This window comes from Asparagus officinalis, chromosome 3 (assembly GCF_001876935.1).
Source record: "Asparagus officinalis chromosome 3, Aspof.V1, whole genome shotgun sequence".
Lineage (NCBI taxonomy): Eukaryota > Viridiplantae > Streptophyta > Magnoliopsida > Asparagales > Asparagaceae > Asparagus > Asparagus officinalis.
Window position 1 is genome coordinate 22429333 of NC_033796.1, and position 22022 is coordinate 22451354.

Sequence of the window (22022 nt, forward strand, 5' to 3'; positions counted from 1 at the left end):
ATCCAACAAGCCATGTAGCCACAAAGCCTCCTTCACTGCTTCAGTCACCGCCATATATTCCGCCTCCGTAGTAGAAAGCGCCACTGTAGACTGAAGAGTGCATATCCAACACACCGGTGCACTAGCCAATGTAAAAACATAACCTGTAGTGGACCGACGCTTATCAAGATCTCCGGCATAGTCTGAATCCACATAGCCAATACAATCCTGCCCTGTCTCCTCATTCTTCACAAATATCAACCCAACATCCACGGTACCCTTAATATACCGTAGAATCCACCTCACGGCCTCCCAATGCCCCTTACCGGGGTTATGCATGTACCTAGATACCATGCTCACGGCCTGTGATAAATCTGGCCTAGTACACACCATAGCATACATCAAGCTACCCACTGCACTGGCATACGAAACTTTGGACATGTAGTCCCTATCCTCCACTGAAACTGGTGACATCAAAGCTGAAAGCTTAAAGTGGGGAGCTAATGGAGTATTCACCACCTCGGTATTACCCTCAAAACTGAATTTCTTCAGCATCTTTTGCAAGTAACTCCTCTGTGTTAGCTTCAATCTCCCCTTCAACCTGTCTCTCTTAATCTTCATACCCAATATCTTCTTAGCCTCTCCCAGGTCCTTCATCTCAAATTCAAATGACAGCTCCTTTTTCAATTTCCCAATAGCTGAAGTGTTCCTGGAAGCTATGAGCATATCATCAACATACAATAACAAATAAATATGCTCACCATCCTGTAGCTTGTGCATATAAACGCACGGGTCATAAGGGCTCCTCGTGTACCCTCGGCCAATCATAAAGCTATCAAATCTCTTGTACCACTGTTGCAGTGATTGCTTCAGTCCGTAAAGAGATTTCATCAATTTGCACACTAAATTTTCCCTTCCTGCAGCTTTAAACCCCAAAGGTTGTGTCATATAGATCTCCTCGTCTAAGTCTCCATGTAGAAAGGCCGTCTTCACGTCCATTTGGACCAAATCTAAGTCCAGCTGTGCCACCAATGCCAATAAAATCCGAATAGATGAATGCTTCACAACGGGTGAAAATACCTCGTTGTAATCAATGCCCTCAAGTTGTGCATATCCCTTGGCAACCAATCTGGCCTTGAACCGAATGCCCTCAATAGAAGATCCCTCCTTCTTAACATACACCCACTTGCAACCAATAGCTTTCTTATCCTTAGGTAGCTCTGCAAGTTCCCAAGTGTCATTCTTCTGAAGAAATTACATTTCCTCCTCCATAGCATTCCTCCACCTAATAGAGTCAGGGCTGGACTCTGCCTCCCTAAATGTGGCAGGAATCAAATCATCAACAACCTCCACAGATAAAGCATATGCCACCATGACATCATCATATCTAGCTGGCCGACGAATCTCTCATCGGTCTATCTGCTGCAATGGACCCCTGAGCATGACCCTGCTCCTGAGCCTCACCATCCACTGTATCCTCCAAATACCCGACTGTCATCTCATCTTCTTCCGGTGTCACCTCTGTAGGAGTCTCAATGGGCACAGTACTGACTGGAGTGGGTGGAGTCACATCATCCTCCACCTGCTGCGATATCCCTCCTGTCTGATCTTCCTCCACCTGCTGAGGAACTCGAGGCTTCATCATGTACGCCTCATCGAATGTGACATCTCTGCTAATGATCATCTTCTTGTCTTGTGGATCCCATAATTTGAAGCCTTTTACACCTTCTCTAAATCCCACAAAAATCGCCTTCCTCGCTCTCGGATTCAACTTCCCATCACTAACATGAAAATAAGCTGGACACCCAAATATCCGAAGAGTCTCATAATCATTAGCCACAGAACCAGACCAACGCTCCATAGGAGTCTTCCCCTCTATCGCAGTGCACGATAACCTGTTAACGAGATGGCTCGCATAAACCAACACCTCGGTCCAAAAAGATCTAGATAATCCACTCTGCGTCATCATACATCGTACCTTCTCCAGCAAGGTACGGTTCAATCTTTCGACCACCCCGTTCTGTTACGGTGTCTCTCTAACTGTGAAGTGTCTTCTAATGCCGTGATCCCGATAAAACTGCAGAAATTGATCACTCTTATACTCTCAACCATTGTCTGAACGAAGAGTCTTCACCTTTCTACATGTCTGCAGTTCCACTTTCTTCTTCCACTCCACAAATATATCCAGGACCTCATGTTTATGCTTCATGGTATATACCCAATTCCTCCTGGAATAGTCATCAATGAAAGTGACAAAATAATTTTCCCCATCAAGCGATGCGTGCTTAGAAGGGCCCCAAACATCTGTGTGAATGTAGTCTAATATACCTTGGGTGTTGTGAATTGCGGTGCCGAACTTCACTTTAGTCTTCTTCCCAAGAATGCAATGCTCACACAGCTCCATCTTGCAGGTCTTTGCACCTTTCAATAGCCCCTGTTTTGCCAATGATTGTAGGGACTTTTCACCTGTGTGTCCAAGCCTTATGTGTCATAGTGTGGTAGTGTCCTCCTCTGTGGTGATAGAAGCAGCCAGGCCCCCTGTAACTGTCTTGCCCTTTAAGTAGTATAGGTTATTTTCCCTGACACCTCGCATCACCACCATGAACCCCTTCATAACCTTCAAACTAGCATCTTCTAAGATCACTCTATAGCCGGATGCCTCCAAAGTTCCAAGAGAAATGAGGTTCTTCGTCAACTGCGGCACGAACCTCACTTCTTTCAATTCCCTAGTCACCCCGTCATGCATTCTGATTCTGACTGAGCCAATCCCACTAATAGGACAAACGTGATCGTTCCCCATGAGCACCACGTCTCCTCTCTTCAACTCCTCAAAGTTGGTAAACCAATCCCTCTTAGGGCAAATATGAAATGTAGCTCCCGAATCAAGCATCCACTCCGTAGAGTCGGCATAACAAACTGACGGCAGTGCGGGACAAGAATAACCGGAAGAATCCGAATCTGAAATATCGCTAATAACCTTAGCAACATTCACCTCTGAAGCTTGTACAGCTTTCCCCCTTTGCTTCCCGGCTCTATCCTTCAACTTTGGGCACTCATTCTTCCAATATCCATTTTCTTTGCAAAAGGCACATTGATTTCTACCAACACTTTTATGGCCACCCCTATTCTTTGATTTTGAGCGGTTGAACTTTTGACGGTTTGGACTACGACCACGAACTGCAAGTGCATCACCCGATGCCTTCTCGGAGTGCTCACAATCATTCTTCCTCAGCTCATAATTCACCAATGCCGATGTCACCTCCTTGTAGCTAACTGTAGTATTCTTCCTCAGCTCATAATTCACCAATGCCGATGTCACCTCCTTGTAGCTAACTGTAGTTCGCCCATTTATCATAGTGAGAACAAAAGTACTAAATTCATCATCCGGCAACGAACACAATAATAACATCGCCTTATCTTCATCCTCTACCATGATATCTACATTGGCCATATCCGAAATTAGCTTTGTAAAATTGTTAACATGCTTCCGAATGAAAACTCCCCTCTTCATCTTGAATTGGTAGAACCTTTTCTTCAAGTGAAGCCGATTTTTAATGCTCTTCGTCAAATATTTTTCATTGAGCGTTTTCCACAATCTCTTTGCCGAAGTCTCGTTCATCACATCATAAATGAGATCCGACGTTAAGCATGACCGAATAACCCCACAAGCCCTACTGTGCATTTTCTTCCAAACCCTATCTTCAATCTCCTCGGGTTTCTCTTAAAACTCAAGAGTCTCCTCCAAATTTTGTGCATCTAAAGCGTCCATTACTTGACACCTCCATAAACCAAAGTTAATCTTGTCGTCGAACTTTGGGACATCAATTTTAGTATTATTGATGCTCAAATTTTAGATCACCTTTGTCAAAGCCGACCCCGATGTACTAGTAGCACTTAAACTAGCCCTGCTTGTTTCAACCATATTGTAGATCTACTCTTCAACCAAGAATCCAACAGTGAATCCTTCGAACAAAACTCCCAAATCCAACCCGGAGCTCTGATACCAATTGTTGTGGGCCGCGGAAGCCCTAATTAGCCAAATCAAAAGCACACACAAGAACAATAGTAGACCACAAATAACACAAGCCAACCAATCTCAGCAGGGGCAAGGAGGGGGAAGCTTTACTAATGGAAATCAAGGGGAATACAAATTAGGGTTACAAATCTTACCAAAAACCCTCTTACAAGACCACTTGATCTCTCTAATAGACTCCAACAATAGAAGCCCTAGAAATCCCCTTTCAACAGCTCAAAATCACCCCTTGCTTAACCCTAGAAACGAGTTTAGGGTTTATATACAACTCACAAACGAAACGGGTCTGAAAACAGAACCCAGGCCGAAACCGCTTTGACGGTCGACCGGCACGGTCGACCGCGATCCATCGCGGTCAACCGCCGCGGTCAACCGCCAACCATCCAGCAGCAGATCCAAAAGTCCAGAGAGTTCGGCGGTCGACTGCACAAACGCGGTCGACCGCCCCGGTCGACCGCCACCCAGTCTGCCTGAATCTGTCAACCTGCTGCCAATTCTACAAAAAAGAGATTCATTTTGCTTGGATATATGTGAAGAACACTACTACAGTGATTTCTAAAGAAACAATTGCTATTTTATCTAAATGCATTGTCAGCATCAGTTCACTGGGAACGAGAGAAGAACCTGAAACCTGCATGTCCACAGAGGAACTATATGTAGAATATTAATCTATATAGTTAGGATTTTATGTAGAGTTTGACAGTCTAGGTCGACGTACAGCTTCATTCACATAAAAGAAAAGAAAATTCAACCTTCCATCTCTCCGCATGAGAAAGCGGCTGCATTCACATATTATAAAGTGAAAAAATTACTGACGCAAGAATCTGAAAACCTCGATATAACAATTGTGTTACTGGATACACTTTAGATGTTAAGCAAGTATCCATAAAAAAAATCTACTCCAAGACAGGGCATGATCAGTGAATATATATCAGCAAGCTATAATGAAAGCATAATCCAGTGGTTAGCTTTATATTGTATGTCTCACCAATTTTGAACCTGAGAGAACGGAACTTCGGGCGATTCTGCTGGCTTATCCGAAAACAAGTAGAGGGAAAAAATGCACCAAGCACATAAGTCGTAAACTAATTAAAAGTTAATAAGTAAACCTCTATTTGTTTGTCAAGGTTCAGCGTTGTGCCTGCTTTCTTCTTTCAAACATTTCAATCAAAATTAACACAGTGTAATCTTGAGTTACTTCAAAAGTCTGCAACTTCCATCTCATATCTGATATTTTCTTTATCTATCTCCTTAATCTTTTCTTAAATAAATTCTAATCCATGTTGTTGGCAACTTTCCTATAATATTCACCATGTAGCTTGCAATTAAAACAAACGATAATGGCTTTTACTGCTGTTTTATGATACCAATGAAAAATACGCGGATAAGAAGTAGAGATGCATAAGTGTTACCTCGTAACTTTTCCTTCATGAATTTGATGAGCTAAGAGTGTTGAATTGAACATAGGGGCCAGAAGCAGCATGTGATTCTTCAACAATGAGGATAAAAATTGTTAGATTATCTCTATAAATGAAGGCTTGAAACTCATCCATATATTGAAAAATAGGAGAAACTAAACATCAAGATTGACATTATCTTTTCGAAAAATATATCAACATGAATAATAAACATGCTACTAATATAGTTCATAAGCATGCTACATTTTCTAACAGGAGAAAAGCCATTTCAAGGAGTAAATACTGCATCATTTTCACATTTTGTGTGTCATCCAAGGAGAAGAACTTCATGGTCTTTGAATAGAAAATAGCTGCACCAGCTAAAGCAGCTCCCAGATATCAGATGCAAAATCAAATTACATCTTCTTAAGTAAGAGCCTTACTCAGAGAGAATTTGACTTCTTTGGATTGTGCTGCTTCTGTGAAGTGCAATGCTTGGCTGGGAAGTTCATGCAAAAAATGAAGAGCCACATGAAAATCTTGTAAACGGACTTGCCAAGCAGCTTCCATTTTAGGCAATTGATCCACAAAAGTGCATCTATCATTGTTTTGTGAGATACGAAAAAGAGAAGTTCATTATGTCCAAACTGAAGATACTGGATATAACCAAACTTGGATACTTGTGGCTTAGCATGTATAAAACTGTAATTCAATCAATAAGAAAATCATGGATTAAAACAGCAGTTGATAGTTAAGGTAACAGAACAGCATACATTTCAACCCATTCAAAAATAATTCAGCAAGATAAGCTACCCATAAAGTTTGTCATTTACATGTTCAGAGGTTATTTCAGACTGCAAATACAGGAAGGACAGTCAATAACAAGACATGTTACAGATAAATGGAGCATAGTCATGCAAAATGAAAATACCATGCCTCCAGTGAATTATTGATTAAGTGCAACTTTGACCAAAAGAAAATAAACAGAAGCAGAAATAAAACATTATAATTGACAACATGGCTGTCTCGCACTATATCATCCTTGGAAGATGGTATTATTGTAAAAGATCATATCTGAAAACGTTACGCTGGATGCAAAATAAAACTATTAAACTACTAACCTACAGCTAGTTGATATAATGTCATGGATAATCCACAATTCATAGACAGCAGAAATAAATTGGTTGGAGGTGAATGATTCTTTTATGTTTAGCAAGAAGGGAAAAGGGCTTGTACAAAAAGGGAAGAAAGATTGTACCGTTGTAGATGCTGAATGTAATCTATGTATATATTTTAATGTCCGGGATGTGTTGGATGTTGGGCCAGTCAGCACCTTCATTCTTCCGGCACCGCTCCTTCAATGTCTCGTTACAGCCTGAGATCATCAGATATCACAGAGACCAAGGCAGTTGTGGCAGTGACTGTCGACTGAAGCTCATAAGCTTTAGTAAGTCTTAACACCTTGAGGGAAGAAAGAGTTTGGAGGCTAGAAGGTAAACAATCTGCAATATTATCCAGATGGAGACCTTGCAGGAAAGTTCTGTTCTGCAATAACCATGACTCTACCTGAGTAGCCTCCAGATTCCTACAATCTTCAATGAGTAGCTTTCTGACAGATGCGAATTTTCTCAAAGGCTCAATATGGAGCAGCAAGGGGTCATCAATATCAAAAACATCAACTGTTAATGTGAACTCCTCCTCATCCCCTTCAATTGACGCTGAAGTTTCTACTGCAGCTGCTTGCACAAGCCTGGGACACTTGCGAATAGTAAGATCATAGAGGGGTGTAAGAGCCTTTAAACCCTCATTGACTTCAACTCTACACACTTTCTCAGTCTCAACACTACTAATGAAGTCGGTCTTCTACACACTTCTTGAGAGGGAAAGGAGGCAATGTGGTTAGCACCGTGCAGTTTAATTTCTGAAAGAGAAGTAAAGTCACCTTGCATCATTAATGTCGGAAAGATTCTGTCCAGTTCACTGCAATGTGAAAAATTAAGGTCTCTGAGTGACGATGAGAGGGGGATACAATCTGGGGCGACTGTGTCTGGAGCCAACTTCAGCTTAGGCCAATCTTCAATCCATAAATATTCAATGGAGTACAGATGTTGAAAGCCTTCCTCCGCATTCACGTACACAAGCTTTTTGCAGTGTTTGATCTCGATATATCGGAGAGAGGTGAGACGATGTTGTAACAAGCCAGCCACAGATGTTAGCTCTTGACATCTTTCAATTTCCAAATGTCGGAGACAGGATGACGATGAAATGCTATTACCGCAGTTGTCACCCATCCAAAATGTTGGAGAATCGACCAGTCCCACATTAGACAACTCCAATTCTTGGAGACTGAGAGTGGTAGAGGAGGCAACGCATTCAGTTTGGGACAATCCTTAATAATGAGTTTTTGGAGGAGAGGACACCAAGGGACCATCTCCGCTTTTAATCCGGACCAGTCTTTCCATTGCTCACAATCAGAGAAACTTAGAAGCTTTAAATGTGGAAAGCCACCTTCAAAATCAATTTGCTCAAGTTCTCGCATTCTCGTCAAAATCAACTTCTTCAGATATGGAAGCTTCTCAAGAGAAGGAAGGTTCTTCCATGCTAGACACTCTTTAGTGCTCATATACTCGAGATTTTTTAATTCTTCTGGTTCCATCCAAGATGGAGACCTGGCACCATGGTATCTTTCGATTGTCAGTTCCTTGAGGCTATCGGGTGGCTTCAGGCAATCAAGCACCAGTTCATACTCCTCCGCCACATCAATCTCATCTGACCAGACCAACTCAAATCTGCTGAGGTTTTTTTTACTATGCAACTGGACCATATTAACCTCCTCTCGATGTTTGTGATTCTCAAGGCCATCAATCTTCAGTTCACAGAGCTCTATCAGATCCTTCAATTCGCTAAGTTTATAAGAATGAACAGGGAACAATAACCTTCGAAGCGAAGTTAGCATCCCAATCCCCACGTTTTTTCCATAATAAGTAGAACATGGTATCAGGAACCTCAAGCTAATACGGTTATCAAAGTCCAGAATGGAGTGAGTACCAAACTTTTTGCAATCAAGAACCTGCAGGTGGTAAAGATTGCAGAATGAACTAGGTAACTGAGAAATACTATGCTGAATTGACAAATATCTAAGATGCCTCAAGTTACCAGTTGCATTTGGCAATACATCCATGCCATCAACAGTTATACTTAACACCTGAATGCTTTCTAGAGATTCGAACACTTCGTCAAAATCCTTGGCATGCTCATGAACATTAGAACATATCCTTTGAAGATCAAAACAAGGGCGCGTAGATGTTGTGCGCAGCGGAAATTTCGACAGCACCTCCGGTGCGTAAGGTGCACAACAAAAGATTAGATCACAATGAAATTCTCGTTTCTCAAAGGAAACAAGAACCAAAAGACAGATATCTCATCAAAGTGAGATATCAGCTCTTCCTCTCGTCAGCTCTAGGACTGCGCGTCGAGGGAACCTACAAGCTATTACAAATCACGACAAGAACACAAATTTTACGTGGTTCGGCAAATAGCCTACGTCCACGGGGCAAGGAGGGAGAGATCTACTACTAGAGGGAGAGAATACAACTAGGGTTTACAATCACTCAATCTAAACCCTCACACAAACTCTCAGATCCCTCACAATATCTCTCTACAAAAGAACACAAAAGACCTGCACTTTTTCTTTTGCTTTTTCTCTGCAGCCGCACGAACTCTGCAGCCGCACAAACAAATCTCCTTTGCATTCCCTGTTCACCTCTGCAGCCGCAAACACCAAAGCCGCAAAAACAAAACCCTCCTATGCACATGAATCAGCCGCCTCTTGTACGAACAAATCCTTGCACAATTAACCTAGGGAATCACGGCTATTTATAAGCTATGCTGCAGAATCCGGGTAGGCCAGCACTTCACATGCAAAGTAACGGAATCGAAGCCGGTTGCCTGCAACACTATTTGTGGGCCTTCTCTTCTTAGGCCTGTATCCGTTCACAATTCTCCACCTCGGTAAAGTTTTCTCAAAACTAAGCCGACACCGACCACACCAAATGCCTCACTTGTTGCGTCCAATACGCCATGACAACGGACTCATGACAACGGATTCCATGCACAACAAGTCGAGACCCAAACGGGAGTGCGAACACTCAACCAAACGTCGGTATCTACTCACCAAATCGGTCTCACCCCCATCAAAATCAACTAATCCAAACCGGCTGCATCTGAAAGACTGCCTACGTATCCTCTTGCCCAAGGAATCAAGCCGAACGTAGTTCACCCAAATGGCCGCGAACGACCTCAATCCAATAGAAGAGTTCGCAACCCTTCTCCAATATCACGATCAAGTCTACGGCTGATAGTACCTCCATTGGCCCCAAACTGAAACAATCCAAACATCTCCACCTGAGATGAACCAATGACCATATCCTGACTACATCTATCAGCTGCACTCGAATCAATCAACCTATCATCTGCATCCAAATTAACACGATTCTCAATCTGTGTCACATCAGCTGAAATCCCAAATGATACAGTATGATCTGGAGTTTTCACCCAACGTGGAGTAGCATCACTCTCCACCCGCTGCGATGTCCCAAAGATCTGATCATCACTCTTCACCTGCCGAGAGTCAAACGTGACATATCTGCTCAGAACAAAGTCAGAAGCCAATACCTGATAATCAAACACGCCTCTGAATCCCAAATGTGCTATCGAATCAAATCTCACATCCACGATGTGACCAAGTGCTGGGTAGCCAAATATCTGACGCAACCCAAAATCTGAAACAGCTCCACCAGATCCTATATCTCTACATGCAGCAGTCGACAACCTATACATGAGACGGCCCAAACATATCGTAGCCCGCACACCAATGCCAATGCTCGACATCAAACGCCGATCCTCCTCCAGAAAGGAACAGCTCTCCAAATCTGCCATCTCATCACGTCGCCTCAAAGTTTCCACACCAATGAAGTGTCTCCAATTTCCATGAGCTCGGCACAAATGCAGAAATAAGTCCCTCTTGTACCTCCCTCTAACATCAGACTGAAGTACCTTCACCTTTCTACCAATACACTTCCTCCATTTGTTGCGTGCTTCTAGGACTTCACACCAACGGGACTTGGTTGCAACCCACCAATACCTAGAACAATCCCCAACTACGAAAACCACATACCTATTACCTTCCAATGATACTCTCTTGGAAGGCTCCTGAATGTCTGAATGAACACCCCTCAGAAGACCCCTCGAATGATGGATAGAAGTGCCAAACTCCATCTCGGTCTTCTCGCTCATACCAATGGGTTCACAGGACTTCAAACTGCAGGTCATAGCATTCCTCAACAACCTATGCACGGCATTACCAATCAAATAACCCAGCATCAAATAACGCCACAGTCTAGCCGAATCTGATGAAGTCGTCATCTCACTATTAATCGCCGTGCTTCCAAGTAAATAATAAAAATTGCTCCTTCTGATGCCCTTCATCACAATCATGGACCCCGATGTGACCTTCAAACGTGCATCCACCAAGGTCACTTTATAGCCAGATGCCACCAAAGCTCCTAGTGAAATGATGTTCTTCGACAACAGCGGAACGAACCTTACTTCATCCAACTCCTGAATCACTCCGTCATACATCCGAATACGAACGATACCAATACCACCAATAGAGCATGCATGTTCATTACTCATGAGCACAACATCCTCTCTTTTTAACTTCTGAAAGCTGAAGAACTAATCCCTCCTAGGACAAACGTGGTATGAAGCACCCGAATTCAACATCCACTCTGTAGAGTTAGCAACACAAACTGACGATAGTGCAGATAACAAATAGCCCGAAGAATCCGAATCTGAATTGTTGCCACTAGTCTTGATAACATTCACCTCTGAAGCTTGTACAACATTCCCCTTATTCTTCTCGGCTCGATCTAACTTTGGGCATTCGGCTTTCTAATGTTCATCCTCTTTACAAAAGGCACACTGATTCCTACGAATCCCACAATGTGCACCTCTAGACTGCGACCTCCTGCTTCGGTTTGAACCACGGCCATAAACTACTAATGCATCTCCCGATGCCTTCTCGGAGGACTCATCCACACTCTTCCTCAACTCATAATTCACTGAGGTCACCTCCTTGTAACTAACAGTAGTTCTTCCATTAATCATAGTTAGGACAAAAGTACCATAATCATCCTCGAGCAACGAATACAAAAGTAGCATCGTCTTGTCTTCATCCTCAACCATGATATCCACATTGGCTATGTCTGAAAATAGCTTTGTGAAGTTGTTAACATGCTCCCTAATAAAAACTCACCTCTTCATCCTGAACTGGTAAAACCTCTTCTTCAAGTGAAACCGATTCTCAATGCTCTTAGTAAAATACTTTTCATTGAGTGTTTCCCACATCTTCTTCGCCAACGTCTCGTTCATCACGTCATAAATAAGATCCGACGTCAAGCATGACCGAATAACTTCACACGCCCTACTATTCATCTTCTTCCAAACATTAGCTTCCATCTCGGCAGGTTTCTCTTGTAACTCAAGAGTCTCCTCTAAATTCTGAACGTCCAAGGCGTCCATCACCTGACACCTCCACAATCCGAAGTTAATCTTGCCGTCGAACTTCGGAACATCAATCTTCATGTTATTGATGCTCAAACTATGTATCGTCTTTGTAAGAGACGATCCCGATGTGCTTGTTTCACCCATGTTGTCGATCTAATTTTCAAATAGGAATCCTTCAGCGAATCCTTCAAACAAGCTCCCAAGTCCAACCCGGAGCTCTGATACCACTTGTGCGCAGCGAAAATTTCGACAGCACCTCCGATGCGTAAAGTGCACAACAAGAGATTAGATCACAATGAAATTCTTGTTTCTCAAAGGAAACAAGAATCAAAAGCCAGATATCTCATCAAAGTGAGATATCAGCTCTTCCTCTCGTCAGCTCTAGGACTGCGCGTCGAGGGAACCTACAAGCTATTACAAACCACGACAAGAACACAAATTTTACGTGGTTCGGTAAATAGCCTACGTCCACGAGGTAAGGAGGGGGAGATCTACTACTAGAGGGAGAGAATACAACTAGGGTTTACAATCACTCAATCTAAACCCTCACACAAACTCTCAGATCCCTCACAATATCTCTCTACAAAAGAACACAAAAGACCTGCACTTTTTCTTTTGCTTTTTCTCTGCAGCCGCACGAACTCTGTAGCCGCACAAGCAAATCTCCTTTGCATTCCCTGTTCACCTCTGCAGCCGCAAACACCAAAGCCGCAAAAACAAAACCCTCCTATGCACACGAATCAGCCACCTCTTGTACGAACAAATCCTTGCACAATTAACCTAGGGAATCACGACTATTTATAAGCTATGCTGCAGAATCCGGGTGGGCCAGCACTTCACATGCAAAGTAACGGAATCGAAGCTGGTTGCCTGCAACACTATTTGTGGGCCTTCTCTTCTTGGGCCTGTATCCGTTCACAGTAGATTCTTCCATCTGGTCTGTGGACATATTTCTGACAAATCTAAAGCATTCGTCATGAGATACTTTACATGCCAGATCATGCATACAATCATGCATGATGTAGCAATCTTCTAGATTGAAATTACTATAATGAACTTGTTGTTCAAGAAATGATAGTTTCACTAAATCATCAAAGTAACAATTTCCAATATCCTCCAGTGAGTCTTTTGGATTTTGACGACATTGTTGAATGAAGCCAAGAGCCATCCACATTAAGACTAGATCATCTTTGACAAACTTATAATCTGGAGGAAAGATGCTGCAATAAGCAAAACAAGGTCTTAGGTGCACTGGTAAATAAAGATAGCTTAACATCAGAACAGACATCACGCTATCCCCATGCTGCATGTGGTCTAATATATTACTAGAATGCAAAATGCTCATCCAATGACCATCATCGAGGTTAGAACGCAGCAAAGATCCAATCATCTTTGCTGCCAATGGCAGCCCCCAAGCCTTCTTGCTATCCGCTCACCAATGCATTCTAACTTTCCATGACCACAGCAGTTTACACCATCAAATGCATACTGGTTAAAAAGTGGCAAAAAGTCATCATCATCTAGGGGCTTTAGTTTCATTGGTACATTTATCGATCCTCCCAAAGCCAATGCAGCCATTTTTTAAACCCTCTCCATTCTTGTTGTTAATAGGATTTTGCTTCCTTTGTGTCCACTCCTTAAAGGAGCAAACAATTTATCCCAATCAGAACGACTGACATCATTCCAAGTATCATCCAAGACTATGAGAAACTTTTGAGACAAAATCAGTGTTCTAAGAGCATTCTGCAGTGTGCCAAGCTTCCTAACTTCGGGTCTCCTCTCAGTGGCATATTCTATCATATCTGCCATAACATTTTTTATATCAAAGGGAGTGGAAATACACACCCAGATTCTGGAATTGAAGGATAAGCTCTCGTCATTATAGATGATTTGAGCAAGGGTTGTTTTACCCACCCCTCCAAGGCCCACAATGGAGAAAAGGGGAACAGTGTTACTACTTTCATCCTCATCTTTCAACCAATGTAATATTTCTTGCCTCTCTTTGCTCTGCCCGGACACTTTTGTCTCAGTTAAAGTTGGTTCAGTTTCGTGATTAGAACAGGCGCGCTGCAGTTTCTTGGATTCTTGTAGGATGCTGATGAAATTTCCCACACCTGCCAGCCACTTTATCTAGCCTCTTAACCCCCCCCCCCCCCCCCCCTCAACTTCTCGAGTGTGGGATCAGATTTGTTGACTCTTGTACTGAATTGAGAACTTTGTGTCTAGAACCAGAAAGAAAATCACACAACTTGCTACAGTTATGTTCTCTGCTGCCTGCGTACCAAATTGGTAGAAAAGTTCATCATCTTTTATTGATTAAAACAGAAAAAGCATCAATTATTTTTGAGTATATATTGTTAAAATTTATTCATATAGCATGACGGATTTTGTTGGTTTATGAATGATTACGTACTATAATGGATGACACATTGATGAATTTCTTCGCAGGATCCCTAAGACCTCAAATCTCATTAGGGTGGTGACAGCAATTCTTTGTCTGTGCATCAAAGAATCAGGCGAACCACTTTAAATTAATGAGTTTGCCTTAAAAAAATCAAGGAAAAAATTATTGAAATTTTGGTAAAAGAAATGTTTGGAGTCAAAGAGACAATTAACAAAAAAGAATGAGTATGAGTAGAATCTCTGTCTCTATCCTTGATTAAGACTAATTTTGTCTCATGGAGAATGCATTAAGTTCATACGTTTTTGTGAAATTTACCCGGAAAACAGCAAATCAACCTATAAAAGTTTTCTATTTTGATTTTCAAATCCAGAACTTACTGTGACCATGTCCCTTGCTGTCTGAAGCCTTCATCGCTACTTCTTTCTCCATCTTGAGATGCTCAAGCTCATCTAGCACATTGTCAGCCTGATATAATGCATCTTTAAGTTGCCACTACCATTCATTGAGTGATCCAGTGATTTCTCGCTGCCGCTCTCTGCAGCCTCAACAACGGCTCGGATACAAGGAAGAGCATCCTTGAGCCTCACAAGCTCATATTTCATCCAACTATGCCGAGCAAAATAATGGTCTGCCACATAGTCGAATCCCTTCTCCACCAGCTTCTCGATGATTTTGGTCACAATAATGGCTCCGACCACCACCATATTGTTATTGATACTGAGCGCTGCTTTCGTGCTTGGTAGTAGTAGATGTAAGTTGTGGATGTTTGATTGCAGATAGTAGCAGATAAACTCCCATAGTAGCAGATAAACTCCCTACTTGTTATTATTATATATTAATTGAGGAATAGGGATATAGTGATTTACTAATTGATAAACCTTGCGTCAGACACAACCTGGAAAAAGGAATCTATGTACCGGAAGGAACCTGTATAAAATCATACAGGAAGTAGGTAATTAAGGGGTTAGAGTTATTTCATTATCAGTTTTAAGTCTGTACACGCTAATAACTAAAATCTGAATAACTAGTTAAAACATTAGTGTAAATAGTATGGAAATCAGTGCAACCATTTACTATTAGGGGCTGTTTGGTTGGCTGAGAAACTAAGAAAAGTAAATCAAAACACCCGACACACCCATGTAGAGGTGTTAGATTTTCCTTTCTTGTGTTTGGTTGAGAAAGAAAAAAGATGTTGTGTATGTGGGACCCACCCACTAGTAAGATAATAGGCGCCATGGATCCCAAATTAGGAGCTGGTTGGTTCATTTCCTCGAAATCTAAGTTTGGGAGATTACTTATGGGAAATAGGTTGTGGGACCCATTTTCATGTTTTCAAACGAATTTCATGACTTTTTGGGAGGAAATAGGTTTTCTTATATTTGGGACTCATGACACTATTATCTTACTAATGGGTGAGTCTCACATGCACAACATCTCTTTTTTCTTCTCTCAACCAAACACAAGAAAATGAAATCAAAAACCTTCACATGGTGTGTCAGGTGTTTTGATTTCATTTTCTTAGTTTCTCAGCCAACCAAACAGCCCCTTAAAGGAAACTCATTTCATCCCAAAAAGTCATGAAATGAGCTTGAAAACATAGAAATGGGTCCCACAACCTATTTCCCATGAGTAATCTCCCAAAATTAGGTTTAGGAAATGAATCAAACAGCCCTTTAGTTTTAAATCAGTATAATCATTTGACAAAAATTAACAAACAATCAACCGCTTCCTTTTAACTTCAACATTAATTAGTATTGCCATAGTACTCTTCTATAGACAGCCCTTTAAATGATTTTTCTTCCATTCAACCTCCACGTGGACCCGTCATGTATGTGAAAGGCAGTGGACTTTCATAAGGGGAAAAAAAAGAATCATGCTACTTGTAGGCCCCTCGTTTTTAGGAAGGAAAATGATAGGGGCACACTCCCAACCACACCTCCAACCACACCCCCTCTCTCATTTGCTACAGTGCACCGGGCCCCACATGGGATTTTAAATTTTAAAATCCCATGTGGGGCCCGGTACACTGTAGCTAATGAGAGAGGGGGTGTGGTTAGAGGTGTGGTTGGGAGTGTGCCCCTAGTGTCACCCTTTTAGGAAGTAATTTCCTCGGATCTTCAGTGGGCCATAGTTTTCATAGAATAATAGCCATTGTCTCAATCCTTTATCAAATTACGAGTTGAAGGGTCGTTATCTCTCACTAAACCTAGTCGCCAGCAGCAACCATCTCATTTCTCAACTGTAGGTCCTGCGGCGGAAAAGTATCACATTGTGACAGTACAAATCTTATCAGAACACCCTACACCATGTGGGATATTTCAAGCCATAAATGTGCAAAACAGGGAGGCAGTTTTGATATTCCACGCTTCCCTAACAAGGTTCATATCGCCCCACGTGATGGGTTGTCCTGATAGGAAATCTAATCAGCGGTAGAGGTCTCTATTGTAAAATAAGGAGGCGAGTCAGCAAAATGCCACAAGTATTCTATTGTAAATTTTCAAAATTGATAATTACACTGATTTATGTACTGATTCAACTAATACATTAATTGTTACTCTGATACTGATACTTTTACTATACGTATTGATTGTACCACATATCATGTCTGATTACACGAACTTCATTAGTGTATTGGAACACATATTTCACATCAAATGCTGTGTTAACTGATTGCTGAAGATATAGGACTTGTCATGCAAGTGAAGACAGTTGATTTTGGGAATAAAAGATTCCAACGATGCTTCTCACCAGGCTCATGGTCTGGGAGAGCAATTTCCATTCATTTTCTACCTGTAAAAACTATAGAAAAATCTGACAAAATCTCCTTTCTCAAATTACTACCTGAAAGGTTATGTCTCATGTCTTAACCCCAAGGAATAAGTGAAAAATCAAGAATCCTTAATTGATGTCCAAAAGGAGAAACTCAATTCAATACAGTTATTCCATTATGCACCTAATTTATATTGGTTTGAGAATATATAAAGTTTGAAACAAAAGTCACTAGAATAGCCTTCCAATCTATCAATCATTCTCTTCACACTTTTACTACTCACCGCAAGTTACTTTAGTTCAATACTCTGATAAGCGAGAGCCTGGCTCTGTGCAAACTACTTTAAATCGAAAGAAACCAAGCATCTGTTTTAAGTTCCGGCAGTTTTTTGAAGTTCACACATGCAAATGCATGGGCTGATAAATCAGCAGTAATAAAATCAATATCAAGCATTGGATTGTCTCGTTTACATCCCTACTGAAAATAAACAAATAAATAAGTTTTCACAACAAAAATTGCTTTTCATGCCAGTAAATGTTTTTTTACCTATGCTTCTACTTATTAGTTGTTAGAACTTAGAATATAAAAATATAAACCTCAACTCTCACCATAACTTTAGAGTTTTGGTGTAATGTTTAGAGGGACTTAATTTAAGATGGTATCGGAGCAAATTTAAATGCCACCGGCCATAAATTTAAAGTAGATTTTCTCAAAATTGATACCGTTAGATCAGTCCAGGTTTTGGCCTAGTTCAAATCCCATCGGCCACGAGTTTGAAGCATATTTTTTTAAAAATTGATTCTACTGCATAACTTCGAAGTTTTTGTCTTATGGTTAGAGGGACTTTATGATTAGTTACCTTGGGCAATCTACTTTACGATTAGTTTCCTTTGGCAATCTCCTCTTAATATAATGAGGCTGTAATAGCACTTCAAGCTAGAAATCAAATGTAAACTCAACTTAGAGCTTCTTAATTAAGATAAACAGATTGGAAAAAAATTTAAAAGATGGATGGTGTACTTAACCAGTCTAAAGGAGCAATATTACCATCAAATTTCTTCAAAGTGCTCCATGGGTGTGAGCCAGTGCAAATATAATGGAAGAGCCCAAGATTTAAGCAGAAGTCTTTTGCCAGTCTCTTATCTGCTTGTTTTCTGAAATGGCCAAGAGGTTAGCATGCGAAAGAACTGCAAATAACCAAATAAATATGCAAATATGCAATTAATAAACAATCTAAGCATCCTCCATTTACTAACTATATCATGCATACATGAAGGTCTCATTAATCACATTTTGACATTTAGCCACCAAATAATATGTTATTTTCTTCTCTTTTGACTCACTTTTTTTAATCATATTTTAGGATGGCCTCATCCAAAATTACACAATCATCTAAAAACCCTCACTTTCTTGAGAATTTTTTTGGAAACCCTTTAAGGTGGGAAACATTTTTGTTTCCCAATTCACCCTCACGTAGGGTTAGCGTTTGTCTTTTAGAATGAAATTAGTTGTAGAAGATAACTTAGCTTGGACACATTGAGATCAAAATCAAATCATAAATGAACAGTGTTATAGATATTGAGAATCAAATGAAAGGCATCATGCATTAAGAACTAGGATTTACTATTTTGTGGGAGGGAAAAGTTTAAAAAAAAACAGAATGAACTGAAGAAAAAGTAGAGCTGCAAAAAGAAATGCTTTAAATTCGGTTGAAGTATCATAAATAGAGATGGGTAAATAGGTTGAGTATCAAGGGGCCTAAATGGAGAAGAGGGTTTGAAATGGGTAAATTGGTTCAGGATCGAGGGAAATTTTAACTTTTAATGATGTGGACAACTAATGTCAAAATAGTGAAGATTTGAGGGACTGATATGGAAAAATCCCTACCCTTTAATATGCTCCACGTCAAAAATTCACGGGTTTTTTTTAACCGGTGGCCAACTTTTGGGTCTATCTGCACAAGGTTCCGAGAAAAAACCAAAATGAAGCTGGGAGAAGAAAAAAAAATCAAAGTGGCATAAGGGTCAAGAAATATGGTATTTTGGCCCTTTTTTGATAAAAAGTGTAAATATGAAAACATTTATCCCTTACAGCTATAAACATGAGGCCGGTGTTTGAGGTGTTTTCTGCAAAGTGAGAATTTCAGCAATTTGTTTCATTTATATTTATTTTCTTGGGGTTTAACTCATTATTTTGTTCCTTGTTCAGCCAAAGTATTGATATGAAAAAACTTATCTTTTCTTTCTTCTTCTTTTATTTTTTATTTTTTGAGAAACCGGGGCAATGTTCCCAGGTGATTTATTAACTAGAAAAATATATATATAAGGTATATGAATTAGACGAGGCAGAAGAAGACAAAAAGTTTAGAAAAGAGAAATATTACAAAAGAAAGAATATGGCTAAAACAACTATATGAAACAATGGGTCACGCCACTTCAAGTCAATCATCTACCGTCTATACCAGTGTAAGGCGATGTTATTATACCATTAAGAAGATGAATGTATAACCAAAGGACGGAAGGTATCAGAATCTCTGAGTTTATTCCAAAATACTTTTTCATTCTGTCCATTCCAAATGTAGGAATAACATGCATGAACGACACAATCTCATTGGTTGAGATGTAATGGGATGTTTTGGCGCCAGGAATCCCAAATTGTTGCTGTCGATGATAGAGGTGGAATGGTGCCATAGTCATCAAGGATGAGGTTCCAAATACTGAGAGTATAAGAGCATTGGAGGAAAATGTGATCATTAGACTTTGGATAATTGTTGCATAAGAGACGTGTAGGATTATGAGGCCAAACCCTCTTAGCACGATTATCGGTGGTTAACAATCCACTATATAGTGCTAGCCACATGAGGATTTTGACCTTGAGCAGAGCACACGCTGACCATAACTGAAGGAGAGATGTGATGGGTCGGAGATTGTTGTTGAGTGAATGATAAAAATATTTCACCGTGAAGACACCCTTCATATTAAACTTTCAAGTTCTAACATCCGATCCTTCAGTCCAATTGTGAGTATTTAGAATGTTAAGGAGTTATTGCAAGTCTCAAAACAAATAAGGTGGTGTGTGGTGGCCATCGCCTAAACTTTGGAGTCCAAACAAATCGATCACCATGTACTTCCTTTTGAGAAGGATTGAGATCTCCAGCATTTTGCGCAATTCAGAAAAGTCTAGGAAAGAAGGATGCAAGGTCATTACTTCTAATTCAATGATCTAACCAGAATTTAGTAGTGTCACCCACTCCAACATTCACTTCGATGTTGGAAAGGAAATCCTTACTTGCTTTGAGAACACTCCTCCTATTAAAAAAAAGAAAAAAAAAGAAAACACTCCTCTAAAAAGGACTACAGATGGAGTTGACAAATATGGCGTTTTCGTATTGCAAAAGTTTGGCCCAAGGGGAATCATCATCAATAAAAATCACCATTTAGAGAATGCAATATTTAAATGTTTGAGATGAACAATACCAAGACCTCCGACCACTTTACTCGTACATATGTTTTTCCAATTTACAAGAAAAAATGGACCATTAACCTCTTTCTTCCCCTTCCAAAAAAGCCTCTACGAATACGATCAATGTATTTAAGGTAAACCTGAAAACGAGAACTACCCAGCTTTAAAGAAAATACTACAACTTTTTACTGGATGCGCAATATATAAACCTTATATTGGATGTACAACATATATGTATATGTGGAATAGACTTCAAAATGGACCACTTGCATTGGTTTTAGTTCTCACTTTCGAAGCGTATTCTAGCATATCTCCCATAGCCTTTTTGATATCAAAGGGAGTGGAAACACACCCAAATTTTGAGATTGAAGGAATTTTGTAAGCTCTCATCGTTGTAGACGAGTTGAACAAGGGTTGTCTTCCCAACTCCCCTGTAGCCTACAAAGGAGAAAAGAGAGATATTGGTACTGCTCTCATCCTCATCTGCAACGAGCTTTGTCAACCACTGTAATAGTGCCTCCCTCTCACTGTTTCTTCCCAATACATTACTCTCAGTTAAAATCGGTCCAGTTTCACAATTAGAACCGGCAATTTGAGTTTGATGTTGTTGCAGTTGCTTGAATTCTTATAGGGTACTGATGAAATTTCCCACACCTACCGCGACTTCATATATCCTCTTGAGAGCATGCCTCAGCTTTTAGAGGCTGAGATCAGATTTAAAGGCTTTTTACCAAATTCAACAATTTTTTGTCTAGAATCAGAGAGAAAACCATGCATGTGAAACACCCATTAGTCCCACATCGGGAAACGAGTGTAAAGTTAAGTGGCTTAAATAGGTAAGCTCAATACTCAAGTGTAATATCGGCTAGTTGATTTTGACATGTGAGAGACTCTTATTAATCCCATAATGCATTACACTCGGTGGGTTCCACAGCTTGTACTACGCCAACATGCCTGTGGGCTCTGGACGTGACAAATGGTATCAGAGCAGTTGTCAGCTGTAAGTGTGGAGCTAAGTGCTACGTGGGGCTAAGTACTACATTGTGTGAAGGCGGTGGGAGCCATCTCTAGAGTCCGTAGGAGCCACCTCTAAAGTCCACATCGCCCGGGAATACTGGGATGTGGTAATTGTCATGTTGCGATGAGGACGTCGCTTATATAAGGTGGGGTGATTTTGAGATCCCCATTTAGTCTCAAATCGGGAAATGAGTGAAAAGTTAAGTGGCTAAAATAGGTAAGCCCAAAACTCAAGTGTAACATCGGCTAAGCAATTTTGGCAGTGGATTTAGCCAAACAACGCGTTACACTCTGTGTGTTCCACGGCTTGCACCATCCCAACGGGCCACGGCATGACGATGCACCTTATATCAGCCTCGTACACAACATCTTTGAGTTGCCCAAACCATTTGT

At 40.8% G+C, this 22022-nt stretch overlaps 1 pseudogene; it reads right to left on the minus strand.

Annotated features, from left to right (window-relative positions):
• LOC109834765 overlaps positions 1–22022 on the minus strand; it is a 28657-nt pseudogene that overhangs the window by 6433 nt on the left and 202 nt on the right.